The sequence below is a fragment of the Aulonocara stuartgranti genome (genome assembly GCF_965226115.1).
Source record: "Aulonocara stuartgranti genome assembly, chromosome: 23".
Taxonomy (NCBI): Eukaryota; Metazoa; Chordata; class Actinopteri; order Cichliformes; family Cichlidae; genus Aulonocara; species Aulonocara stuartgranti.
The window spans coordinates 23,678,329-23,702,697 of NC_138958.1; the positions used below are offsets into that span (position 1 = coordinate 23,678,329).

The 24,369-nt window shown below is 41.5% G+C and overlaps 1 protein-coding gene across 1 annotated transcript in view; it reads left to right on the forward strand.

The window, feature by feature from the left end:
* The window catches only part of lancl1 (LanC antibiotic synthetase component C-like 1 (bacterial)), a 52,776-nt gene that overhangs the window by 17,331 nt on the left and 11,076 nt on the right, over positions 1–24,369 (forward strand). The window lies entirely within an intron of this gene.

Below are 24,369 nucleotides of genomic sequence, written 5' to 3' on the forward strand. Positions count from 1 at the left end.
TTTAAGCTTAAAGTGTGGATTTGGTGCTTTATTCAAATGCAGCTGAGAACAGGTGAGTCTTCAACCTGGATTTAAATAAACTGAGTGTTTCAGCTGATCTGAGGCTTTCTGGGAGTTTGTTCCAGATATAAGGAGCATAAAAGCTGAATGCAGCTTCTCCGTGTCTGGTTCTGACTCTGGGAACTGATAAAAGACCGGATCCAGATGACCTGAGGGATCTGGATGGTTCATACTGGGTCAGGAGGTCATTGATGTATTTTGGTCCTAAACCATTCAGAGCTTTATAGGCCAGCATCAGAACTTTAAAGTCTATCCTCTGACGGACAGGCAGCCAGTGTAAGGACCTCAGAGCTGGACTGATGTGGTCCACTTTTTTGGTCTTAGTGAGGACTCAAGCAGCAGAGTTCTGAATGAGCTGTAGTTGTCTGACTGATTTTTTAGGTAGACCTGTAAAGATGCTGTTACAGTAATCAAGCCTACTAAAGATGAATGCATGGACTAGTTTTTCCAGGTCCTGTTGAGACATCAGATCTTTTATCCTTGATATATTCTTGAGGTGATAGTAAGCTGACTTTGTTATTGTCTTAATGTGTTTTTCTAAGTTTAGGTCTGCATCCATCACTACACCCAAATTTCTCGCCTGGTTTGTGGTTTTTAGATGTATAGATTGAAGTTCTCTGGTGACCTGTAATCGTTTTTCTTTGGCGCCAAAGACTATTACCTCAGTTTTGTTTTTGTTTAGCTGGAGAAAATTGTGGCACAACCAGTCATTGATTTCCTCAATGCATTTACCAAGAGCCTGTACAGGGCCTCGGTCTCCTGGTGACATTGTGATATATATTTGTGTGTCATCTGCATAGCTGTGATAGTTTATTTTGTTGTTGTTTATAATCTGTGCCAGTGGGAGCATGTAGATGTTAAACAGAAGGGGTCCCAAGATGGAACCTTGGGGAACTCCATATGTGATACTTGTCTGCTCAGATGTGAAGTTACCTATTGATACAAAGTATTTCCTGTTTTCTACGTATGTTTTGAACCAGTTTAGTACAGTTCCTGAAAGACCTGTCCAGTTCTCCAGTCGTTTGAGTAATATGTTGTGGTCAACTGTATCAAATGCTGCACTGAGATCCAGTAAAACTAGGACTGACATTTTTCCACTGTCTGTATTCAGACATATGTCATTAAACACTTTGGTCAGAGCGGTTTCAGTGCTGTGGTTCTGTCTAAAACCTGACTGGAAGGCATCGTAGCAATTATTCTGTTTTAAGAAGTAACTGAGCTGTTGAGAAACTGCTTTTTCAATGATCTTACTTAAAAACGGGAGATTTGAGATCGGCCTGTAGTTGTTCATTTGTGTCTTGTCAAGATTGTCCTTTTTCAGTATAGGTTTGATTACAGCAGTTTTTAGTGATTCTGGAAACACACCTGATAATAAAGAAAAGTTGACGATCTGTAACAGGTCTGACTCTAAAGTCTTTGAGACCTTTTTGAAAAAACTTGTTGGCAGGACATCTAAACAGCAGGAGGAGGAGTTCAGTTGACCTAAGATGTCCTCCAGGTCTTTGCTGTTAATAGGTTGAAACTGTTTCATGGTGTTTAAACAGTTTTTTGGTGGACACAGTACATATCCTGGATCTGCTGTTGATGTACCAATTGCTTGTCTAATTTTTTGGATTTTTTCAGTGAAGAATTTGGCAAAGTCATTGCAGGCCATGGTCGAATGAAGTTCAGCTGCCACTGACACAGGGGGGTTTGTTAGCCTGTCAACTGTAGAAAATAAGACCCGAGCATTATGGCTGTTTTTAGTGATGATGTCAGAGAAGTAGGACCTCCTTGCATTCCTCAGTTGTAAATTATAATTGTGAAGTTTCTCTTTATAAATGTCATAATGAACCTGGAGGTTTGTTTTTCTCCATCTGCGCTCAGCTTTCCTACACTCTCTTTTTTCATTTTTCACCAGTGTGGAGTTTCTCCATGGAGACTTTTTCCTTCCAGAGATAACCTTCACCTTAATGGGAGCAATAGTGTCCATTACATTTAACATGTTAGCATTGAAGCTATTGACGAGCTCATTGACTGACCCTCTGGACAGGTCAGGTGTTAATGGGAAGACCTGGTTAAAAATTGCACTACTGTGTTCAGTTATACACCGTTTTGTGATCACTGTTGTTGATATATTTGTGTGGGCTGAGATTTTACTTTCAAAGAAAACACAGTAATGATCAGACAGGCCCACATCAGACACAGTAACCTTTGAAATGCTCAGGCCTTTGGAGATCAGTAGGTCAAGAGTGTGTCCTCTATTATGTGTGGCCTCTGTTACATGCTGAGTCAGCCCAAAGTTGCCCAGAGTGTTACTCAGGTCTTTAGTCCCTTTGTCCTGAGGGTTGTCCACATGAATGTTAAAATCCCCAGCAATAATTACACAGTCAAAATCAACACAGATCACAGACAGCAGTTCACTGAGGTCATTAAAAAAGTCTGTGCAGTATTTGGGAGGCCTGTAAACATTAAGAAACACAACTTTGGATGGGGCCTTCAGCTGTAAAGCCACATATTCAAAAGACTGAAAACTTCCAGGAGATAGCTGCTTACATTGAAATGATTCATTAAATAAGACAGCAACCCCTCCTCCTCTCCTGCTCGCCCTGACCTCACTGATAAAACTGTAGTTAGGAGGGGTCGTCTCGATGAGAACAGCTCCACTGTTACTTTGGTCCAACCAAGTTTCAGTTAAAAACATAAAATCAAGGCTGTGCTCAGTGATTAAATCATTAATTAAAAATGTTTTCCCAGCTAGAGATCTAATGTTTAATAAAGCCAACTTAAGTGTTTTAGAGGTATTACTTGTCCCCTCGTGTTTGGGAACAGTCTGTGGCACACAAGGTATGTTTACTATGTTTAAAGATCTTTTAGAGTGCAGCTCTCTGTGTTTTGACCAGGCCACATGTCTCCTGTCACCTAAAAGTACAGAAATTTTAAAACCTTCTAGTAAACAGGGTCCCAGCTTCTCCTGGGAAAAGTCATCACTGCCATAATCCTCACAGCCCGGACCCTTCACACATCACGCATCAGACTGCGGAGACAGGGCATGAAGAGGAACTAAGGGGGGCGAGGCTGGGCAATGTGACTTCGATTGCTCTGTTGAGGGTGGGGCTCGATGGCGAACCTTTGGCCGCTCTGGTGGGGGGTTTATGGGGGACAAAAAGGGATTGGGACGGGGGGTAGATCTGAGCCCAGCATTGACCCGCTCCATCATCTCCTCAGTGAATTTCAGGTGTGGGGAGGAGGGAGAAAGGGAGGGGGAGGAGGGTTATGGCCTGTCAGGGGTTTGGGGGACTGGGGAAGGTCGTGGTCCCTTGTCCTGGTCGTTGGTGTTGTTGAGAGAGTTGGAGGCAAATAGGGACCCCTCTTCTTGCCTTAGATGTCTCTCCTTTCTGAGGCTCTTCCTCAGATGCCATGGATGTCTCTCCTTTCTGAGGCTCTTCCCGGGTGGGGGCAAATGGAGCTCCTCCTCAAGGTTTCTGCTGGGCTTTGTCTGTTCTTGGAGTACTGTTTGTTCCTCTTTATGAGATAACTCCTCGTTTATCTCAGCCTTGGCACCAAGCACGGATGGATGACGTATGGAATAAAACAAGTTGGAGGTGAACAGTTTCACCCCTGACTTGTTAAAATTAAATCCATTTGCTTTGAACAGATGCCTGCGTTCCCAAAAAATATTAAAGTTGTCGATAAAATGCACTGAGTGGTCAGCACATGCTGATATAAGCCATTTATTCAGTGTAAACAACCTGCTGAATCTCTCGTCTCCTCCTCTGACCGGCGGTACAGGTCCACTGATGAATACAGCTGCATTCAGAGAGTTTACAGTATTTAATAATCCAGTAAAGTCCCGTTTCAGAACCTCCGACTGTTGTTTGGACACATCGTTTGACCCTGTATGCAGAACAATGTTTGTCACAGTTGGATATTCATCTGCAATTTGAAGAATTCTCTCCTTCAGGTTGTTGACCATATCGTTAGGAAAGCAGAGGACTTTAGTGTTCTTACCGCACATCTTTTGTACATCCTTTACGGCAGAGTCACCCACAATCAGAGTTTCAGGCCTAGCCTTTAGCTTTCCCTGTGGCCTTTCACTTTTCAACAGATTTTCAGACCTTATTTCACTGCTTTTAGATGGATGGTTGTCCGATATAGATCCAGGGTCCTTTGATAGTGGAGCAAATCTGTTCTGCAGTTTCACATTCAGTTATTTTGGAGGTTTGTTGTTAACCTTCCTATTCACAGTTGTCCAGTCCTGTTTCCTCCCGTATACAGGGGTAGAAGAGCTTCTCTGTCTCGTAGGAAGTGAAGGCCAGTCGGTTTCAGAGATTTCAGTTCGCTGTGCCCTGCCTGTGATACGTCCTCCCCCTTCCAGGAGACATGATTTATGTCTTGGTTTTGCACCAAGACAGTCTAAGGGGGGATTATCACTTGAGGATTTATAATAATGCACAGAGTCTACTTTCTTGGTCATGTTATCTGTGCTCCTTAGCTGTGTACTAGCTTGCTCATCGCCATTGCTTTGAATCAAAGGCAAGGTTGTTTCATTTCCACACAGTCCATTTACCTCCACGTTTACTTCTAAGCGATGAATTTTTGTCTCCAGTACTGCAATCTTCTGCAGGAGGCTGTGGTAGTCATCTGTGGAGAGGGAAGGCATCTTGTTGCTAGTTAGCCTAGCGGTTAGCACCTTTCCAGGCTATTGAGGCTGCTCGGTGCCCAGACGCTGTAATCAGGCTTCAGCTGTGTCTAGGCCACAGACACACGGAGCGCTGAGGACAAGGTAACCATAAAATGTTGCTGTTTCTGTTAAGAACACTCTAGTCCTAATGATCTACAAGTGTCCAGAAGTTATCGCAGGTAAGCTCACACGGAAAAAAGGGAAAAAATCAGCATAAAAATCAATAAAAATCAATATAAGAAGCAAAGCATTCAAGAGCAAAGAGATGAAGCGTCCACACTCACAAAGGGGAGGAGCAAAGTTAGTCATAAGTGATAAAAATAAGCACAATAAAATTCACATTTAGTGGAAATAAATTAGATGTTATTGTCGTGAACTGAAAATGACACAGTTCTTTTACAGGGTTATATAGGTGGGTCATTTTAGTCCATTGGTAGGTGGTTGCTAAGTAACCCAGTGACATCACAATTTCTGATCTAGACAAAAAGCTAAGATGTCTCTGTGGGCTAAATTTTGCTGCTCAGTTCCTGATCGTGTAGGGGGAGTATGCGGACAAACAAACGTAAAGACAGCCAGAGAATTAGTGAATGTGCATATTGTTAAAACTGTTTTTGTTTTTATTACGTATTCAAGTCATGGGGGGGACGACAGAAGCATCATTTTACAAAACATTGAGGTAATGCTGCCTGTCCTTGAACACACACAAGTAGACCCCTCGGTCATCCTGAGACATCCTGTCTTAATGACAAAAATAAAAAACTTACAACATTTTAAATGTTTTTTATTTTTCAGGAATACTGCATTTTGGGGCTACATGGCCATTCTTAATCTGGAATACCCTGCAAGCACCTCGTACTTATAAATTCTCCGGTGCTCTATATTTGTTAGTCACCATCACACATCTAAATTTGTTTTGAAATGAATTACCTTGAAAATATAATTTTCGGCTGCAGCTGCTGATGTTCCTGATTAAATTGAAAGATATCTGAAAACACCTGTAGGACTCACGGTGCAGCGATGTGAGCCGAAATTTAATTGAGCATCAGGTCTGAGCGAGAATATACAGAAGGGTATTTCTATTGTGATGGATTTTATTGTTGAGCTCTAAAAGCATTGCGGGTTTAAGTCAGTGAAGCGTCTGTGCAGCCCAACTGACAGAATTACTGGGAGGAGAGGTAAAGTCTTTGAGAGGGGTGAAAAATATTTTAGAGTGTCCTCAATTAGATAAGCAGGGACAATCACAGCTGACGGAGTCAGAGTACACTGGACCACGGCTCTCCAAAGGCAGATTATAGCTTGAGTGAGATAGTTTGTGGGGGGCTGTTATTCTTTAGACATTTGTTATTTTGAGTTTTCTGTTTGTGTGCACACTTTTGTGATTTCCCATTGAGGTTTACACCTTAGAAGAGATTATATTCAGAATCAGGGTTAGGGTTAAACACTATTATCTATCTATCTATAAACTTGTTTTCTCTGCAGCAACAAGGTTTTTGTCCCATTCTTTTCTGGCAAATCAGTTTTAACTTAACACAGAACTGGATTATTATCCTGTCTGGCAGCATCAATACGTCTGAAATGAAAAACAGATCATCAGAATTCATGAAGTGTCTGCAAAGGCTTTTCCCCCTCCCATCAGTTTATGGATGCGAGGACTTTAAACAGGTCCAAATTTAAATACTAATTCATTGCTTTATTTAGTGCCTCTGTGTATACATTTTAACTTTTTTTTAGCACCATCCATGGATTTTCTTATTGCTTATTCCTGAAAAATACATTTTTAAAAACCGATAAGTACGATTAAGAAAGAAGTGGTCTATGAATAATCCAAGATCTATCCCAATCCCATTTCAGAAGCTTCTATCCAAAAGCAAGCTGTGGTTCGGTGCAACTTTTCTTGCAATATGATTATCATTATGGGAGGAAAAGAATAGCTTGCAGAGGCTTGTGATGGACACGCACATCTGTGGACAATGGCTCCCTCTGAGAGAAGGAACGAGGCTTCTCGAGGTCGAGAGGCTTTTGTATCAACATGCCTCGCTTTCATTGGCACTTCGTTGTCTGTGTCCCCACGTGGGAGACGGGATGTCAGCTGCCGTGCTTTGACAAAAGAGTCGAGGAGGGACAAGAGCATGAGCTACAGTCTCCTCAGCTCTTGTATTCTTTCTGTATATTTAGTCACGTTTTTCCGACAGTAAAGTCTTTATATTTTAAAAGGTAAATATAGTATCAGGTTTTATCAGAAAAACAAGTTAAACCAACTGGAGAAAAATTATTCTTTCAGTGCCCTGTCACTGTTTTTAGGGTGGGTTTCAGGTAGATACTCATAATAATAAGAAACACTATAAGACAATAAGAAACACACATTTATTTAGTAATCGATTTTCAATTATTAGATTAATATTAATAATCTTAATTATTATTTAATTGTCATCTTCAATCATCTTCAGGGAACATATATTTGTAAAAGAAACATAAACAAAGTCTTCAATGAGCTCAGAAAAATAGAACAACAAAAATAGAACATGTTTCCATTTCCCTGAGCCTGGTTCTGATGCAGGTTTCTTCCTCTTAAAAGGGAGGTTTTTCTTCCCACTGTCACCAAAGTGCTTACTCATGTTTGTATGATTGTTGGGGTTTTCTCTGTATTACTTTAGTGTCTTTACCTCACAATATTAAGTGCCTTGAGGTGACTGTTGTGATTTGGTGTTACATAAAGTATATTGGATTGAATTGTATATTAAAATGTATTAATAGAGGAAAACACAGTTAAATAAAAAGGCTTTAATTTGTGATGTGGTTCCCTTTCAGTATCTACAGGGATATTAAAAGTGTGGTTTGCCAGCAAAACTGCTGGTTGAACCTCATGATTTCTCATAGATGCTACTCTGAAGGTGGTGGTTCTGAATGTTCACTTTGCTAGCATCCTAAAGGAGTTATGACAGGTGTCCTTCATCCTACATGTTGGCCAACATAGTTGAGAACGTCTGTTAGGATGATAAATCAAAGAGTGTTCGTTTACTTGCTGTTTCCACACAAAACTCAGATCCTAACTGATCTAAGACCAGTGAAAGCAGAACTATAAACTGCTTATCTCCCATCAGTTTCCCACCAGAGACGAGCGGTTAATCCACAGACACAATAATATTAATCACACTCAGACTTAAACCTGCGTCCGACCAACTGTGACCACAAGATGGCAGTCATTCAAACAGCAAGAAGCCAATACATTATAATATAGCAATATAACATAGAGCCACTGATCTATATTATACCGTTGTGCAGCTAATTATAATAAAATCCACCGCCATGCTACTTTCTAAACATTCATTCTTTACGTTATAATTATCTACATGAGATTCAAAGTCCGAATTATAGCAACCTTGTTAAAATTATTATGACATGGGTAACATGTAGCACACACAAATGAGGGGGTATTTCATTTAACTCTTAGCAAAAAAACAAAGCCCCTCTCTTTTTCCACCTGTTACCCTGGATTATGTTATTTTACACAATTGCGAGGCTCTTCAAAAGGCTTTGTGAAATGCAAGGCTCTTTCTGCCTCTTTGAAATATTTCTTCTCCTGTTTGCTAATCCCTTCCTCTAATGATGCTGGACCCTCACTCTCTGCTCGAGTCCGTAGACATCCTCAGGACCCATTTCTGCATTTCAAGCAAGCAGTCGGCAGCACGCACACACATACATGCCGACAGCCAGGAGCGCTTGGCAGGACCGCACCCCATTCTTGCTCATTATTAATGAAGGGGTCAGGTTGGACTCAGCACTAAGCTGGAAACATGAGGTGATTTAAAAAAAAAATGAAAGAAAGAAAGAAAACAGAGTGGACAAAGCAGGCTGCGCTGAGACACAATGACTAATGAGTAGATCTGTGTTGCTGTAACATCACCGTTTCCCATGCTGTGATGTGCGTTTGGTCAGCTTGCATGAAAAAGGCATAATTGGGTGAGCTGGTGCTTGTGACGAAAGGAGCTCCCACAGAGCCGAGCTGTGAGAGCTGCTACTCCTCAGCAACTGAGGATGTTATTCAGCAGGTAAATGCAAGTTATTACCTAATGCGACACCTGTGTTTTAATATTTATTTGTGAAGGGGGATCGCTGCGGGTTCAGACTCCACATAAACACAACTATAAACATGCTTGTGAAATTCTTTCTTTATAACAAGCCGCATTGGGAGACTTGAGATAAATTTAGAAGCCTTTTGCAGTTTGTCTGCGCTCTGTGGGAAAACATCTCAGTTCTGGCAGGTTGCTATTTACTCAGGAAAATGAATGAGAGTTTACCTGTCACATAGCTCACCCTCTTCTGCCAAATTAACCGACATGATGAGTACAGCGCAAAACCCCAAGCCACTTATTCCTATTAATACATCTCGAAAATCTGTGTTAAATCATTGTTGGCATTCAAAGCGTCTGTGGTACGTGATATATGTGTTCATGCTCTCCTGGAAAGCAGATATTTACGTGTACCTTTTTCCTAAAGGTGCTACTGGGAGTAAATTGGTAGTAGCAGCAAGGAAAACAGTAATCTTCATTTTATATATCCTTTATTTGTTGCATAGGAGTAGACAACGTTTCCCTTTTTCACCACTGACTCACTTTATATATGTTTTTCAATGTATTAGTGTTAACTACAGCATAGTACAGAATATTTTAGGACATAATTTCCAAATATGAAAAGTGATGAATGCTTCTGCTGGTCATCGAGAATATCACCATCTCATGTCAGTGCCTCCCACTGACACTAGGCAAAAAAAGTCTTGGGGGTCTCTGGTGTTATTGCTGGTTTTAAGCCCTGACACACAGTCAAGGGTTAAAGGAGGGTTAAAGGAATTGGAGGCCCAAGATCAGGTGTTACAGCATAGCACAGGGAAAATTAGATTCAGTTTACTTTTATTTATATAGCACCAAAACTGTTGGTTTTATTGTAAGGTAAAGACTCAACAATAACAGAGTGAAACCTTAACAATCAAACGATATCCTGTGAGCAAGCAGTTGGCGAAAGTGGGAAAGAAAAACTCCCTTTTGAAAAGAAAAAACTTCCAGCAGAACCAGACTCAGGGAGGGGCGGCCATCTGCTGTGACCGGCTGGGGTTAGGTGAAGAAAGCGTGACTAAGGGAGGATTCCCGGTCACCTGAACCAGCCCTAACTATATTCTTTATCAAAAAGGAACGTTTTGAGCCGAAGCTTAAAAGTAGAGACGGTATCTTTCTCCTGAATCCAAACTGGGAGCTGGTTCCATGAGCCACAATAGATTTTCCTTTGCGTACATGCTGTGATAAGCTACTGCTGCTCTGATATTCATGGCTCTTTGTGGATTTAGCCAAATGAATCCAACAACTTACAGGAAGATGTTGCACAATCCGTGTGACCCCTTAACACTATGAAGTGAATCAGTATCACTTAAATATAAACTGATGTCTGCTGCCCTTTATGTAATCAAACACTGGCCAGGAACAACACAGCCAAGAATTAGTATCCTTCAGCTTCTCTTGCAAAACATCAGGAAAACATAATTCAACTAGATCTGACACCTGATATATATAATCTGATCTGAAACGCTAAACAACGATTCAAAAGTTGCATTTGAAATTACCTGCCACTTAAAAAAAACCTCCAGGAACACTGGCTTTTTTCTTGTAGTACAAGCCAGATTTTGACTATCAAGAACAAGACGCTATTGACATCTGCACCTTGAACGCATTGTATTGAGGACTTTAAAACATTATAAGAAAGTCTGGCTCCTTGTAAGCAAAATGAAAAGAAACGAGGGTGGCTCAAGACTTTTGCACCGTTCTGTACAATAAATTCTGTCATTAGCAGTATCTTCTCCCACACATTTTCATTGCTACATCTCTCTCTCTCTCTCTGTGTGTGCCTGCAGGTCTCTCCAGAGGTTAACGGTCAAACGCAGCATTGATTTTAAAGCCATTTCTCCGAGGTCCTTCAAACCTCTCCGATCTTTTAATCTCCACCCCTTCTTCGTCTCCAGTCAAAGTCCAGAAGTGATTGAGGTTTTTTTTACTGTTGATTTAATAATTCAAGCTTGTTGTGTTCTCTGCGAAAAAGTATAAAAACACTTTTAAACATATTGAAGAGCCACAAAAAATGAAAGAGGTACTATCTTCCCACCTGAAAATGTAGGCCAGTACACATTTGCCATAAACTGCAGTACCTTAAAAACTGGGTTCAAAAGTGACTCAACCCCCATAGGATTCCCTGTTAAAGTACGGAGCTTTGCAGAAGAAATAACCACATTTACAGCATGCTATGTGCTACAAAGAAAAGTGTTGGTAGCATGATAATTTCATTTTTTAGAACAACTGGGGTGAATCTTTTTCAGAACTATTTTGATTGCCAGGGCTTAAAGACACAGGTGACTATAGCCAAATCCTGACCATGACTGCTTTGAGTCACTAGACTGGACATTTGTTGTCTTGCTACCTTTTTTAGCACTTTTTAATTAGTCAACAAATAATTTGGGAAATTAGTGCAACTGTGAGTTTGTGCACAGTAATTACCCACCATGTGTGTCTGTGACCTATAAAGTCTATAGATTACCTAGCACACCACAGTCCCATCTAAATATGGTTCCTTATGCTGCTGGCGACATCCATCTTTTATACGCAGTCTGTGTAAAAAAGGTCACATTTTTAGCAAACTTGATTGCATTTAATGTGGAAAAAAAACACAACAACACAACAGCATTATTTTGATTTAACAACCTATACCGATCACACTTCTTCCTCTACTGTTCCTTTCGACCTAATCTGGGAGAAAAGCAACAGCAGGAGTAAATTATGTGAGAAAAACGGGCAGACTTCAGGACAATGTGTAGATGAAGCACCTCTGGCTGGGGGCTGGACTGCTAGCGGGGATCCCTCTCTCTGCAGGTGGGAGGTTGTGTGGAGCCTAGGCAAAGAGCGAACCGCCAGCCTTATGATTCCCTCCACGTCGCTCTGATTCCCAGCCACTAGCAGATCAATAGCAGTCTTTGAGCAAAGCAGAGGCCCTATTGTGGATGCGCTCACCGGGGCCAAGCTATCGCCACCATTGGTGCAGCTAAACCATGACGGATTCATCCCGGCCTCGTTCTCCCATTAGTCAGCCACCACGGGTGAAAACACAGAGCTAAGGTCCCCTAATGGGAATTTAATGCACTTCAATGTACCTGCAGCCAAATAGAAAGAAAACGGTTGCTGTTTTTCCCTCCACAGATGATGACTCGCAGTGGATATTAGCTCTCCACAGTCGGAGAGGCCGACATGTATCATAAGTAGTGTCTCTTTGTGTGCCGAAGCGGCTCCAAATTGGAATCAGGGACATTGAGTGCACTTATGTGCCCTGGCTGGGTTTGGGGCTCAGTGGATGGATCGTTTCTTTTACTGGGAAGGAATTGTCTGCTTAATATGGAGCAGGAAGTGTGTACATGTGTGTGTGTTTGTGAATATTTTCACCATTGAAAAGTAAAAATTTTCTCTTGCAGTGTCAAAAGTGAGTGCCTACATCAGACTGCATTTTCATGTGGACAGATGTGGAAAAAGATTCCACAAGCATCAGGATGCTGCGTAGAGTGTAAAGAAAAGCAGAAGGCAATGATTTACGTACTTCATTTTATGGAAAACACATCTGATATAAGATTCCAGCTGCACAACGGTCCTGGGTCTTCTTTGTTGCAGTTTTCATTTCACGATGCTCCGAACGTTTTCAGGTGGTGGAAGGTCTGAACGACAAGCAAGACAGTTCAGCATCCGGACTTTTCTACTCTGAAGCCAAGCTGCTAATAGATGCAGGATGCACTTTAGCATTGTCTTGCTGAAACATGCAAGGCCTTCAGTGAAAAAGCTGCAAATTCCATAGTCACAAATGCACCCCAAAGCATCAGAGGTGTGAATAGAGTCATGGTGTCCATGACTCTATTCACACCTCTGAATAGAGTCATGGGGAGTGTTGAATAGAGTCATGGGGAGTGTTGAATAGAGTCATGGTGTCCATGTTTCAAATTTACATTTTTCAGAGCACATAACAGTTTTCCACCTTGCTTCAGTCCGTTTTGAATGAGCTCGCACCCAACACTGATTTTTGCCCTTTTCGTTTTTCGCACAGAGGTTTCTACACAATTTTAGGATGTTTTAATTTTTGTTTACTGTAGATGATGAAAAAAAAAGCTGAGAAATACTTTTATGAAATTGTTCTACAGTATGTAGACTATGTGTAGTTTTCTGTAGAACGTCTGCCCATTGTCAGCTTTGTTAAATGCTGCCTGTCTAAGATGCTCTTTTTATACCAAATCATGTTAGTGATCTGCAGCCAGTTCCTCATTAGCTGCCAGATGTTCCTCCAGCTCTTTCCTTTTAGGTACCACTTTTCCAGCCTTTTTGCTGCCACTGTTCTAAGTTTTTAAGACATGTTGCTGTCTTTTAATTCTAAATGAGTTAGTATTTTTCTCAAAATGATACACTTTAACAAGAAAACAACATAACATAATACCAAATAAACAAGCTCCAGCTTCCATTTATGCCTATTTGAAGTTGAGAAAAGCATGATATTTTAGTCCTTCACATAATATTGTCAGGTAAAGACCTTGAAGTATTAAAGAGAAAATACCAGAAATTAGACAATTCTATGTGAGCCAGCACCTGGTGATGGTGGGGTGGAAGAACGCCCTTTAAGAAGGAAAAGATCTCCAGGAGAATGATGTTCAGACAGGGGGGAACCATGTCAGAGAGTGAAATTAAAGAAAAGAGAAAAAAGAAGAGCACAGCGAGTCATTGCATAGAATATAGACAAGAAATATTCATCGATTTTTCCAAACCATTGTGTATCCACTTCTTTTTGCTGCTTTAGTTCCACTTGACTGAGGTCTTAATTGATCTAATTACTCGCTCAATTTGGTTTTCCACTCCAAAGTTCCCTTCCAAAATCCTCATTTTTTAGCTTTTGCAGCACATGTAAACATTTTAATGGTGTCCATGTTTAAGCACAGAGCAGAAAGTAAACACTGTTTGTAATGCTAAATGCTTTGCTGAACAGATCAGCTTAGAAAGTATTTCATACACAGTTGTATTTCTGTCTACGAGTCGAGGAAATGCTCATTTGTGAGTTGCAGCCTGTTGTGGCCAGCTGGGATTTGCAGAGCCTCAACAGGCCTGCTTAAACAGCATTAGACCTCCAAGCCTTTAATTTTGTAGTGTGTTTTAAACAAAATTAAAGCATTCAGCCGGTAAGCTGTGCTGTTAACTTTCTTGTATAATGGCCCTTCCCTTGCTTTATCAGCACTTCCAGAAAGTGTTTACTATTAAGATTCTCTGTGATTTTGAATGTTCAGTCAGCCAAAAGATCATTGGGTAGCACAGAAGGCTGTGCTCTCTATGCATTACTACTTTGCCCCTTTTGTGTTGTTTACGCCAAGGGCTCTGACGCTGACCCTCCAGCTTTGGAGAGGGCAATGTGCTGGGAATGGCTATAGCTGGTGGCTGTAACCCCGTGAAACCTCCCCTGGACAGACAAGGCTTCGTGAGCACACAAACCCCAAGTGTGTGGGGTTGTGGGAGGGATGAGTATAAAACATGACAGTATTGGCAGGTCCCGGGATGGCCAGGTCTCAAACGCCCCGCCAAGGTGTTGGGATTCATAATGACCCTGTACTGCTTCTATCCAATGTGTATTGAGCGCTTGTGACACATAAAACTGTCGTGGCGTGATAAGAAATAACCACTGTCAGCCCACATCTGCGCTTCAAAAGATTTAAGCACGGTTGGGAGGAGAGGGGAGGCGGGAGAGGGTGGTGGGGATGCAGAGAGAGATGGACCAGAGATGAGAGGAGGCACAGAAGAGAGGGGGGGAGGCAAAGGGCAGTCTGCATGGCAGCTCAGCATGAGTCATGCAGCTACGACAAGACACAGGCTTTTTCAGAAAACACGCTTCGGTTACTATGGCCTTGTCGCTGGTTTGCTGACAAATATCAAAATAGGGATTCGAGGCACAGAGCTCTATGTCCACTTTCAAATCATTTTTCCTAGTCTTCACATCTGTTTCTAGTCGAGAAATCGGCCGTCCCGGTTGGATTGGATATAGGCCACAATACAAGAAATGTGCAAAAGAAAAAAGAGTTCACACATGAGCACATCAACACTATCACATAAGAACGTATAAGCAAGCTGTAGCTTCTGTTCATGCTTACAGGAAGTTGAGAAAAACACAGGATGTTAGTCCTTCAAATGATTGATGCATTTGACAACTTTTCCCCACCAGTGACTCAATCGCGCTGAAAGCTGTTAACATCCCTGGTCTAGCTGAAGCCTTAAGACAGACAGCTTTCACAATACTGTCTGCTGAATTGGTTTGTTTTGTTTTTATCTCTTTTCTTTGGGTGCCGGATCATCTGTAGTGATGTTCAGTTGCGGCTTGTTCCCCACAAGCTGGTTATCTGTTTTCCACATCAAAAATTTTGCTGTCTTCTCCACAGTTAATCCGGATTTTTTTTCTTTTTTTTCTTTGATGTGTCACATTCTCAAACCTTCTGCATTCACCAACTGTGAAGATGACCTGTTACTAGTCACATTCACAGCACCTGGAGTATTTAGTCCCACAAACATTTTTCAAAGTCAAGGAAGTAGAAGGTTCCTTCAGAGGTTTCTGCCAAAGTCTCCAATCAGCTGTTTTTACTCTATTCTACATTTTTATTGTCAATCTGTGGCATGCAGTACTCACATTGCTCAAAAATAATGCTTTTACAGTTAAATATTATGAGGTGTTGGCTGAAATGAAAAGCTGCGAATACTCAAAGAATTAGGCATCTGGCATAGTGTTGGAAGTCCAAAACCCCAGGAGATCAGCAGTTTCTGACGTCAGCTATGTAACATTCAAAGTCACTTAAGTCACCATGCTTCCCCATTCTGATGCTCAGTTTGAACGTTTCCATATACCAAAATGCATTAAGTTGCTGCCATGTGATTGGTTGATATTTGTGTTAACAAGTGGTTTAACCTGATATAGTAGCTGGTATATTGGGTGGTTAAAGGGATGGCTGGTATTTTCCTCCTTGTACATCCCAAGAGACTGGCCAATAAATATGCACATTTGCCTTACAGTGATACAGTTATCCTGTCTCTAGTCTGTCTGTTAAACAATGTTTCTAGCTTGTGCACAACCTACTGTATGTTAAAGTTCCTCATTTAACATAAAAACTGTTTCCCCATAGGTTGTGCATCTAAATTAACTCAGAGAATAAGAAAGGTAAACAGCCTTTGATGTTTTCTCCCCCCCTTCTTTTGCTGTGATGCTTTCAGGCGCAGTGGACTAATGTGATTTTGAGTGATGAGACGAGCTCAGCGTGTCTTCTAACTCTCTGAGGGGGTTCCGGGTAGTTCTACCTGTTAACCGACGGTTAGCCTGAGCGTCTGAGCCTGCCACCCTGCAGAGAAGCAAGAACTTCTCTGCAGGGGGACGAAAGAGAAGGGAGGTGGAGAACGATGAGAATCGTGTGCCGCTTCCCAATCATGTCATTGCTCTCATAAGTTTTGTAAGTGGGTGACTCTCTGCAAAAGTCGGCAAAACTACAGTATCTGCATGCCTGAAATGAACACAACTGAAATTAAAACCTTCATCAGTTTCTTTGGATATTTTATCCAAAGAAACTGCAACATTTTCTGCTAAAGGTGGAGTTTTGATTGTATTCTCAGGTATCTCTCTGATCTTTGTAGTGACTTGAAGTCAGTGGGTCATAGGTGGAACAAGCTTATAGGCATTCGTCATTATTTAAACTAGTGTCATGAAGTAATAGAGTTTGTATTGAACATGAAAGTGGCCACCGGAATCACCTATTAGTCTCAGGTCTTTTGGAGCCTTAACTGACCATATTTGGTCAAAGGGCTGAATGCCGTTATCAAGTACCTCTGGCTTTATTAGCATGGTGCTTTCATTAGTTGTACAGTTGCATTTTATTAACATACAAAATAAAAAACCTGAATTGAAGCACACCTAAGGTTTGCAAAGTTACATCTCAACAAACCACAAGACTTCAGGAACAATGTATTTTGGATAGACGAGGCCAAAGTGGAGCTGTGTGGCCATAATGCACCAAAACCAAACACAACATATTAGCACAAACACCTCATACCAGCACGGTAGTGGAAGAGTGATGATTAGAGTTTGTTTAGCAGCCACAGGACCTGGGTGGAAATCCTTGAATTGACCATAATCTCCTCTGTATACTAGAATCAAGTGTGAGGCCATCTGTTTAACAGATAAAGCGTGGACCAAACTTAGTCATCCAGCAGGACAATGATCCCAAGCACAGCAGCAAAACTCTAAACAAATAGCTGGAAAAGAAAAGAAGTGCAATGGCCCAGTCAAACTCCTCAACCTGACAGATGCAGTGGGACCTTAAGAGAGCTTTGCATGAACGAATGCCTGCAAATCTCAATAAACTGAAGAAACACTGTATAAAAGAGTGGTCTAAAACATTTCCACAACAGTGTGTTACACTGATTAAGTCATTCACAGTCAAGTTATTTCAGCTTACAGTGGCCACTTGCGGCATTGCAATTTTCCGATTTTGACTTCATTGTTTAGTCCCAGATTTTGCTGCCTATTATGAAGCCATAATAAATTTCATGTGACTTCTAGCACTGTCATCAAACCAGAATCTGATAATTATACCTGCAGAGCTAACGGCAGGTGCATGGTGGTGGTGCATACAATAGATAAACATGCTACGTGCTGAACATCAGTGTGGATAACTCAAAAGCAGCGCTGTGCCTAACTGCTCACAGAGCAGCAAGAGGTAGATGAATATTGTTAATTTTATCATAAGTTCACATTTAATGTCACCTGTAAATACGCTGAAATTACATCCAAGCCTTCAGTGGTTTCAAGTGCATACTGTTTGTCTCTTTTGCAAGTACAATGATGCATTCACCTGTATAACAAAAACACATCAAACACTCATTTTAAATCTGGTGACTCATCAGCTGCTTTTGTCAGAATCTGCTGTTGCTTTCCTCTTCAACCTGTTTCACTCACTTGTACTTTTTCTACAGCTATTGTGTAACGGCTTTTATCACTCCAGCTCTGAGCTACCAACAGGTTGTCCACAAATCAAGAATCGAAACCCTTCTTTACCCTCCCCCCACCTATTACTTGTCCTGTATGTAACCAAAGAAAAAGAAGTATAGAGAGCACGGGTGGATGTGGGTGGTATGGCAATGGTGCGATGGATGTTGTTCAGGATGCCCTCGTCTTTTTGTGCATCAGTGTGGTGCCTTTTAATGAGGATCCTGTTTATTAAGTCCACTCAGGGAGGCTGTGCAAGTGCTTAGCATTTGCTCTCTAATTAGGAAAGCTAAACAGTCCCAGTTGCTGAGGATCAACCATCAGGGGGGAGGGAGGGCACTCGGCATGGCTGTACATGGGGTTTAGCCTGCACAGCCAAATACTGAAGAAGGAGGAGGGCAAAAGAAACAATCAAATACAGAGTTAATGTCACTGCAGACAATAGGCTCAAATTTTCTTTAAAGGAAGGAAATTGATATCCATGGTCATAGCAATGATGAAGTAAGCAATCACACACTAAGCACCAGCAGGGACTACAGTATATGAGGGTAAATACATCAAAGAAGGCCAAATCGCTGCAAGGACTCCACCTAGTGGTGTAAATTGTTGATGAAACACTGTTTGTTTGTTTGTTTGTTTGTTTGTTTGTTTGTTTGTTTGTTTGTTTGTTTGTTTGTTTGTTTGTTTGTTTGTTTGTTTGTTTGTGGGGTGGTATCACTGTGGACACTGACCACAAGCTGTCCGTGTCCCCAACTATCAACCAAAGACAGCTGCACCTTTTATGAGCGTGTAAAAGAGCGAGCTGAGGTGGGAAACATGCTTTCCACGTGCAACACTGGCAGAGCCACGATGAGGATGTTGACAGGGAAAACAGCAGCATTCTGCCACAGCTCCTTTTCATCCACACATTAAATGTCTCTCTGATTAGCCTGTTCCCTCATCACGCAGGCTGCCGTTAAAGTGCAAGCAGAGACAAGCGCTGTTTAGATTAAGACCCTGATCAAATTTTCATAACTCACTTTCAGAGGGGGCAGGGAGGGGTGGATGTAAAACTGTGTGCGTGGACTGTAATCAGCTTTCTTTGTCTGCATTCATTTCATTTTGATTAAAACTGTGTCACTGATGATAATGTTTGTATTAGTTGAAAAGAGCTGAAGCTGATAGTTTCGCTTGGTTGTTGCATTAAAGTTGCTGCTTTTTAATTTGCAAAACCTTTTCAGTTAGCAAGCAAACTTCATAAAGTTTTATTCTCCTCTTACGTTTAAGTGGAAGTAAACATTGAAGCTGCTTCAGTTGGAGGCACTATACTCAACAAACTGTGTGATAGTACCATTTCTGAATTTCTGTTTCTACATCATAGGCTATTGGTGATGCAATGGTCAGACTTCAACTCTTCAACTCTTGCCTTCTGGGTTCATGCCAATCTGCTGGGGCTTTTCTCTGTGGATATGTGTCTCTGTGTGGGTTTTCCATGTCCGTGGTGCATGGTGGCTGGGCTAGATTTTAGCCCAACAACCCTGGCTGGCTATGTAAATAATAAGTAAGTTAGGCCCCAGTCAAACAGGACTAGAGACCATTTGGTAACTCGCTGGTCTTTAGGGATTCCCTGACCAGTAGGCAAGTGGTTGCTTGCTGTTACAAGAAGAAATTGGTCACAAAGATGTCGACAGTGCTACACTGAAATCCTTGCGATTTCTTTGGTCGCTCTCATTTGGATCTTGAAGTATTTGGAGTAAAAGAGGAAGACTTGTCTGCAAAAACGTACCAAGTGCAGCAAAAGCCAGAACTAGAGGAATTTTGTCTTCAAAGTAGAAGTCTTGTAAATCATGTTGGTTGCAAAGGTAAGGCACAACTTTTACTCTGAAGGCGATTGTTCTTGGTTTCCAGTTTGTGTCATGTTTGCAAATTCTTCAATGTCAAAGATTTGCAGACTCTTTGCGACCGATTTCACCCAGCAACAGCTTACAGCAACCTCCAGGAACCACTCATCAAGCGGTTGAGGACCACACACTACCTAGCAACCAGAGTTTACCAGGTAGGTCTTGTTGGTTTGTTGGTTTGTGTAACTGTTAACGGGTACATCCAATAAGAAAGATCTGCAGTCACTCCTTTTCCTTTACATCAATTCCACTTTGCAGTGCTTTCAAATTCAGTTCTGCAATCATCACCCTGTCCACCGGGAAAAATCTTCATTCCCTAACCAACTGGCGAGCAGCTGCTGGAGGCTGTTGCTGAGTGAAATCAGTCGCAAAGAGTCTGCAAATCTGAAAAACCTGTGTACATTACATCAGCTGCCTTTTGCTTGAATGTAGCAATGGTAATATGTGTCGTCCTTGTATAAATAAAATACAGATACTTTTTTTTAAGAACATGCTGCACAAAAACTCTCCTCGTGTTTCCTTTAGTTGATAGCATAGTTTTTACCAAATTCTCCTAGCGACTGCAAGCAACCACTCATCAACTGGTCGATTTGACCTTTGGTTGCCAATCAGTCTCCAATTGGTCTCTAGACTTGTGTGGGGCCTAACCGAGAATGCCAGTTGCCCAGATGTAGTGACTTGTGACACCAAAAGACAAAAAGACGCCGAAGCTTCAAAATGAGTAATCCAGAAACCAGTGAGTGACATCACATTACTACATCTATCATTTAAATCAAGTTTATGATGATAAATTTTGGTCATAGACATATCTTGACCATATATTTCTGCACACACATTCACAATTTATCTAATTATGTCTTGTGCCTCGGTGCTCTGCGACCTGCACAGTCGTTCTATATTACATATTTCTTCAAATGGGATCAAATCCACAGAGTTTCATATCTGCCTGTTCGCCGCTCTGTGTTTGCTTGTCATGTACTGGATGAGCCCAGGAGGTTTAGCACTGTGGTATAACTCGTGTACACTGCTCATGTCTCTTTCCTGAGATAGCAATATTACAGTGAGCACACAGCACCCTCCTCGCTCTCCTTTGTGCTCCCTTATCTATTTCTTCTCTATTGCTTTCATTCATCCTCTCTATCTTTCTCTCGCTCGTTTCAGTCGTTCCTCTTTTCCCTCTGCTCCATCTCAAATGATTCGACTTGTATCTGTCTGCACCTCTCTTTCTCTCAGTTCTTTCCTCCCCCCTTTACCTCCTTCCCTCTCCTAGACAGTTGACTGGTATGGCGACACCAGACTGCGTGTATTTTTAGCGCCGCCACAGATGGGGCCATGGCAGCATGTCAGAGACCAGAATGTTCTTTATCTCAGCTGTCAGGCCGTTCTCCGGGATCGAAATGGATCCCGACCACTTAGAGAGGGAAAAAGGGAGAAAGGAGGACTACTAGCTTTCCCTCCTCTGTTTGTACCACTCCTCAAATTGAGGGTTTTAGTCATGTCTTTTGCTATGGTTAAATAACTTCTGCTGCATGAGGAAGGTGCGAATGGAAGGTGGTGAAAGGAAATACTCTCAGGTGCTGTGTCAGCCCCTTTGTGGGAGCTGTATCTAAACCTATGATCGAGAGGAGGTGAAATTGCGGGTCAAAAAAAGGTTTATCACAAAGGCGGGCTCACTGAAAGGACCGAGTGCAGCAGATATGGCCGCCAGGCTTTGTGATAAAAAGATGTTTTCCAACAGACTGAGTGGAAAGAAGATCCAGCTTTGCTAGTGTCCTATAATCACACAGCTGTGTTTGTTACTGTGACCAAACCTGCTCTTAAAAGGCAAAATAAATGTCTAAAGCAAGCTTTGTGCATCTCTGCATTAACACAATACACCCCCTGGCATAGCAGTGATTGTGTATAGTAGAATTTAATTCACCCACAACCTCTAGCCGCAGTGCTGGACAACAGAGAACAGGAAGCGCCTCTTTGTGTCTCTGAAAATCTTTGTTTTTTCCTCTCTTTTGGAGAGCGAGTAGAGGAATACGCTGCAGGCTACAGCCGGGGGTCAAGTGGTTGACTTTGTGCATCACAGTTTGGAGTCTGCAGAGACTCTCCTCTGGCAGCGTTCACTCACTGTAGCAGCAGGCCGGCCGTCCACGTGAATATAAAGGAGTGGCGGGAAACCGAGAGAGGCAGTGAGAGAGGGAGGTGATGGGTGACTGGGTAAATCAATCAGAAATTATCCAAAGTTCAGTTTGTCGGGCTGTCACGTTGTGTCGAGGTCACTTGGATTGTATTCAGCAGCTGTGAACAAAGAGCTAAGGTATTACTTCTAGTGTGTCTCAGTAAAATAGACATAGTAGATAAAAAAAACACACTATTTAAAAGTGTTTTGCCTCCAAGTCCTAGACAAATAGCAATAAGTGTATACTGCTTGTCTTGTCAAGTATATGTAAAGCATAAACATTAAATGCACTACACTACCAAAAGTATTCAGTCACTCATCCAAGTCATTTATTTCAGGTGTTCCAATCACTTCCATGGCCATGGGTGTATAAAAGCACCTCGGCATGTAGACTGCTTCTACAAACATTTATGAAAGAATGGGTCGCTCTCAAGATCTCAGTGAATTCCAGCATGGTCCATGAAAGGATGCCAACTGTGCAACAAGTCCAGTTCCAACATGAATGCAAACCTGTGCACAAAACACAGTCCATAAAGACATGGATGAGTGAGGTTTGGGTGGGAGAACTTGACAGGCCTGCACAGAATCCCAAACTCAACCCAAGAGAAAACCTTTGGTATGAATTAGAGTGCAGACTGCCAGGCTTTCTCATTAACATTCATGTTTGGGATGAGCCCTCATGAGCGATGTGTCTCCTTGCAATAGGGAACTTGACTCAAGTTGTTGTATTCTGGCTATATTCCTGTACTAAAGCAAGGTTCCTGAGTGTCAGTGTCATTTTGCAGTAAAATTGTTGCCCTGCAGCATTGACCTAAAAAAAAGGGCCTAAATTTTACCTTTTAATTTGCTGTTAAAGTTTTTACCAACATTTACAGTATTCTCTATTTATGAAAACTGTTATTTGTTATAAAGAGGTTTCCTCTATTTTTATATAAAACAGCAGTTTGTTATTTGCTCCTCATTTAGCTCCTCTCTACTTTATGCTAATTTAGCTAATGTTAGCATGCTAATTCACTAAACTTATTTGGTAAATAAGTACTTAATGCACCAACTAGCCAATATAGGAATCTAAGAAGAATGCCCAAACTTCCTGTATAAAAAGTATAGTCTGTTTACCTGCATGAAGCTAAATCCTGCTCGAACAAGCCTCAGCCTACAAGCAGAAAAAAACAGCTTCTGCTACTAAAATCCTGTCCCTTAGCTAAAGATGCTGCATTACTCATATACAGCTATCTGTTTACAGGGATCAAAATCACAGTGAGCATCCTACAAAGCTGATGTTGGCAATGACAGTGTTGACGAGTTGCTTGCTGAACACTGAAGTCTTTGGAAAGGAGATAACAGCTTTGACTACACATACAAATACACAATAATCAACATATTGCTGGTTTTGTTCTTTTTTAAATGACATTTTCCGCCAATGAGAACTAATATACAGTTCCATCATCTTTATCCTTGAAAAATCTTGCTCACAGCAATAATGTTAGCATTATGATACAGTAAAATTAGGTTTAAGTGCCTGATTTGGTGTCAGCTCGAATGTTATTCTGGCCTAGAAACACAAACAAATGATCAATCTCACATCTATTTAATGTTTTCCTCCATGAAGCCATTTCTCCTGGCAGCACAGTGGGAGGGAGACTCGGTTCAATAATGTGTCTTTCATCGCGAAGCTCTAATCAAGCCCCAAGGTCTCCTTCTGAATCTTGTCGCATTTCGGAACCTCATTTCCATTCCTTGTCCCCGAAGGCAAGGTAAAACAGTCCCGAGGTATATGGGCAAAGGCTCTGTACTTTGTACTGCATGAGTAGCCTTCACCTGCAGCCCGGTCAATTGATATGGAAATGACTGGGAGAGCCAAGTTTCTCTAACTGAAAGGAAATAATGGAGCATACACAGACATAAAAAGCAGAGCGGTAAACAGAAAAACAAAAGAATGACAGTGATGACTGAAGCAAATCGGGCGCTAATCTAATCGTCAGCTTCATTTGCACTTTTCAAAGACAAGGTCACATGAGTCATCAAGATGGGGGGTGGGGAAGGACAACAAACAATCCTGCTCATAAGCGACTCGGGAAAAAAAATGTTACATCAAGTTAAGATGAGTGCTAAAAACTCTGCAATTCAAGGCTTGCAAAACTTTGATGTTATCTTAAAAGCATTTGCATCATAATCAAAAAACATCAAATAGGCTGAAAATTTAGTCACAAAGGACTGTTGGTACGAACATTCGCCTGTACTCTTGCAGGAACCTATTGAAGTAAGACTAGCATAGCTGGTTTATAGTTTAATTAGGATTCAGTTTTGATGTATTTTAAAGTCTTAAACCCGAGAACGATCAAAGCCCTTCAGAGGATGCATCCCATTGCAATCTCTAATATCGCCGTGCCATAACAATGTCCTCTTCTCACAAAAAGAAGACTGCAGATCTGGGGGCAACTTCTATCTCTGCAATAAGTCAGAATATGCTAGGAAGCTCAGCAGAATGCCAATCAATATCACTTCCCTGTGACTACAGTAATTAT